Source organism: Fukomys damarensis, unplaced genomic scaffold, assembly GCF_012274545.1.
Source record: "Fukomys damarensis isolate Sample0158 unplaced genomic scaffold, DMR_v1.0_HiC HiC_scaffold_37, whole genome shotgun sequence".
Taxonomy (NCBI): Eukaryota; Metazoa; Chordata; class Mammalia; order Rodentia; family Bathyergidae; genus Fukomys; species Fukomys damarensis.
In genome coordinates, this window is record NW_022900949.1 from 70503324 (window position 1) to 70507648 (window position 4325).

Sequence of the window (4325 nt, forward strand, 5' to 3'; positions counted from 1 at the left end):
TCATACTGGGTGGAGAAATAGAAAGAGATCAAGGGCCAGGGCAGGTGGATCTTGGAGATTAATAAAGCTTGTTCTCTGATACATCAAGATATAAGTCTATAAAAAAGAGTTGGTTCTTTGAAAGAATAAACAAAATGGACAAACTCTTAGCCAACCTTATAAAAAAATAGAAAAGACCCAAATGCAGCAATTAGGAATGAAAAGAGTGAAATTACAATGGACCCAGTAGGAGTTCAGAGGACAATCAATACCTATTCAAGAACATATATGCCAATAAGATGGAAAACAAAGAAGAAATGGAGAGGTTCCTGAACATGTAGGAATTAACAAAGTTGAATGAAGAAGACCTAAAAATTCTAAACAACACAATATCAATCAACAGAATTCAAAGTATAATTAAAAATTAACCAATAAAAAAAAGCCCAGATCTTGATCTTGATGTGTCTGCTGAATTCTACAGTACATTCAGAGAAGAAATATTACCACTACTGTTTACCCTCTTCAATGAATTGAAAGGGAAGCAATACTCCCAAATTCATTCCTAGAATCAAGCAACACCTTGATTCCCAAAGAAAGACCCAGCCAAGAAAGATACATATAGGCCAACCTCACAAATGAACGTGACTCAAAAGTCCTTAATAAGGGCCGGGCATGGTGGTGCATGCCTGTAATACCAGCACTTGGGAGGCTGAGGCAGAAGGCTACATAGTGAGTTCTAGGTCTAGGTCAGTCTCAACTACATAGTGAGACCCTGTCTCAAAAAAAAAAAAAAAATCCTTAATAAGATATTTGCCAACAGATGCAGAAGATCATCAAGAAGATCATCCACCCTGAGTAAATGGGATTCATTCCAGAGATACAGGGATGGTTCAACATACATAAATCAATAAATGTAATACATTATACTAATAGAGAAAAGAACAAAAGCCATATGATCATCTCAACAGATGTAAAAAAATTCTTTGACAAAAACCAACATGCATTCATGATTTAAAAATCCTTACAGAAAATTGGATTAGACAGTCTCTATCTCAACCTAATAAAAGCCATCTAGGACAAACCAAAAGCCAATATCATACTAAATGGTAAAAAACTGAAATCTTTCACACTAAAATCAGGAACAAGACAAGGATGTCCACTATCACAGTCCTGTTCAATGTAGTTCTGATAACCACATATTTAGACAAGAGAAAGAAATAAAAGGAATAAAGACAGGAAACTAGGAAATTAAATTGCAGATGACTTGATACTCTATATAGAAGACACTAAGAACTCCACCAAAAGTCTTCTAGACTTAATAATGGAATTCAGCAAAGTAGCTGGATACAAAATCAACACACAAAAATCAATAGCTTTCCTGTACATGAAAAACAAACTCACTGGAAGAGGAATCGGAGGAACAACTCCGTTCATAAAAATGTCCAAAAAAATGAAATACCTAGTAATCAACCTGATAAAAGAAACCAAAGACCTCTACTCTGATAACTATAGAATTCTCCAAAAAGAGATCAAAGAGGATATCAGAACAGACTTTCCTTGTTACAGGTTAGGAAGAACCAATACAGTGAAAGTGGCTGTACTTCCAAAACTGCAGTAAGATTCAATGCAATTTCAATTGAAATTCCAACAGCGTACTTCACAGACATTGAGAAAAAAATCCAAAAATTAATTTGAAGCAAGAAGAGACCTAGAATAGTCAAAGCAAATCTAGGCAACAAAGACAAGCAAGTGGGTATCACAATCCCCAACTTGAAACTATACTATGAAGTACTGTGGTAAAAACAGCCAACCATCCTCACTGGAGGAAAAAATAGCCTCTTTAATAAATGTTGTTGGAAAAACTGGATTTCAACTTGGCAAAGATTAAAATTAGACCCCTATCCTTCACCATGCACTAAATTAAAATCCAAGTGGATTAAAGATATAAATATTAAAACAGAAACACTAAACTCGATGGAAGATAAGATATATCACATAAAGGTACAAATTTCCAATAATGAATGCTATTATTTTATATACCTAAAATGTACAAACAAAATTAATTTTTTAAAAAAGCATTAAGATAATCAGTGTATGGTAAGACTAGTGGAATCTGAGGGATATATATTTTATATTATCTTTCATCAAATATTTCCATTTGTGTAGTATAATATACATAATAAACTTTTATCATAAATTTAGAAACACATAAATATTGAGGGAACACTGAAACTTTTTTCTGCACAGTTGGCGCATTTATTAGCATTTATTATCCCTTCGGGATACCATACTCACAAAGTTCAAGGCCCCTCTATGTCCCTCGCTGCCCAACTCTATTTTTTTGAGACAGGGTCTCGCTATGTAGTTCAGGCTGGCCTCGATCTCATAAGGAGCCCAGGCTGGCCTCAAACTCACACTGATCCTCCTGCCTCAGCCTCCCAAGTACCGGGATTATAGGCATGTGCTACCCTCTATCCCGTTTCTACACCATACTTTCAGGCCTTGTCAGTAACCAGAGCTGCCCCCGGGGCTGTGAGTTGCTGAATCTTCTGGCTCATCATTTCCATGACAGCTTGTTTCATGATGTGCTTCTCCCGTAGGGCTGGCTGAATTTTACCCTTCCGCTTGGTGATGAAGTCAAACTTCCTTTTGAAGAAGTCTGTGGCATCCTCAGCTGTCTTCTTACTGCAGTAGCAAGTTCCCACATCGACAAGCATGTTCTACATCAAGGAGCTTACCGGGGACAGACGTAGAACTCCTCAGTGGGAGAAGCTTGATGAAGTCAAACTTCCTTTTGAAGAAGTCTGTGGCATCCTCAGCTGTCTTCTTACTGCAGTACCAGTTCCCACATCGACAAGCATGTGCTACATCAAGTAGCTTACCGGGGACATACGTAGAACTCCTCAGTGGGAGAAGTAATTCTATTCCCTCGTTGCTCTTGTTCAACACCTTGAGACAGCCATTGGCTTCCACCTACTTGGTCTGCACTACCTTGAGCTTGGCCATGGATGTGGGGAAGTACTCCCACTTCCTGGTCCAGATGGTTGAACATTTCTAGTTGTGGCAGATTCAGCTCTCTGTGATGTTAATTGACTCCACCATGTTGGAAGGAGAACCACCAAAAAGGAAGTCTGGGAACACTGAAACTTTTACCTAGAGGGTCTTTAATTTTTAAAGCCTGTAATTGTATAAATTTAAAATATTAGGTTACATTGTCCACACTGATTTTTTGTGGGTGAAAGGTTGGAGACAGTGTTGGGCTATGTAGTTCAGTTCAGGCTGGGCTTGAACTCACCATGTAATCCAGGTTAGTCTCAAACTTACACCGATCCTCCCAAATGCTAAGATTACAGGCACGAGCCACCATGCCCAGCATGAATAAATTATTGGCCAAAAGTTTTTGAAAAACTTTATAGTGTGAGGACCCTTTTATAAATAAAACACACCCCCAAAAAGAGACAATTTTACAAAGCAATTGAAGTAGATCTTTGTTGAAGAAGAGAAATTTGAAGAAAATATCAAATGCATTGTTTTCCATTTTATCTCTTTGAAAGGCATGCCATTTCTTTGCAGCAGCTAATCTTCCTTATTTCCCATATTAATTTTAAATGTTGGTTATTATAGCCACTTATTCCTCTAAGAAAAAAGACAGGCAGTACTACTCACTGAGTTATATACAAATTTGAAACTAAATTCAGAGGTAATTTCTAAATAAATTGTGTCTTCATTAGAAATTAAAATAAATCAAGTGTACCTTTCTATAATGGAATTTGTATTTATTGTTTACTTTTATAACCTGGCACTAGTCTACACTGTCATTCTTGTCTGCCACATCCCCCTAGCATGCCATCCGGATTTTTATCTTCACATACTTAACTAATAGAATTCAATCATTGTAGGCTACTCTCCTCCCATCAAGGAATTAGCATTCTGTCTGGGAAAAGAAGGCACTGTCACAAATAACTGTCCGTGAAATGAAGATAATGATAAATTTCCCATGAAACACGCAAAGAATGTGCTTGTGTTGGAAACTGACAGCTACCTACACAATACCCATGTTTTCCATATTCTTCATAACAGACCCACATTTCATTCTGCCCTTGGTTGTACTTACAGTTAGGGATGACTCTGTTATAACGGAAGTTAACCTGTGGCTGATGAGGTCATGCAATGCTCTAAAAGATGAAACAGAAGTCACTGTTTTTCAGTTGGATTCCTTGGAAAGCTAGAGTTTAGAAGTGTGTCTCTTTTGTCCTTATTTATTGCTGCCTGAAACTTGAACAGAGTGGATAAAGCTCTCACAACCAGCTTCAGTGGTGAGATAACCAAAAATGGAAACCAGGACA

The 4325-nt window shown here is 37.3% G+C and overlaps 1 pseudogene; it reads right to left on the bottom strand.

The window, feature by feature from the left end:
• Positions 1 to 2474: 2474 nt before the first annotated feature.
• LOC104863071 lies at positions 2475 to 3081 on the bottom strand (annotated as a pseudogene).
• Positions 3082 to 4325: the final 1244 nt, after the last annotated feature.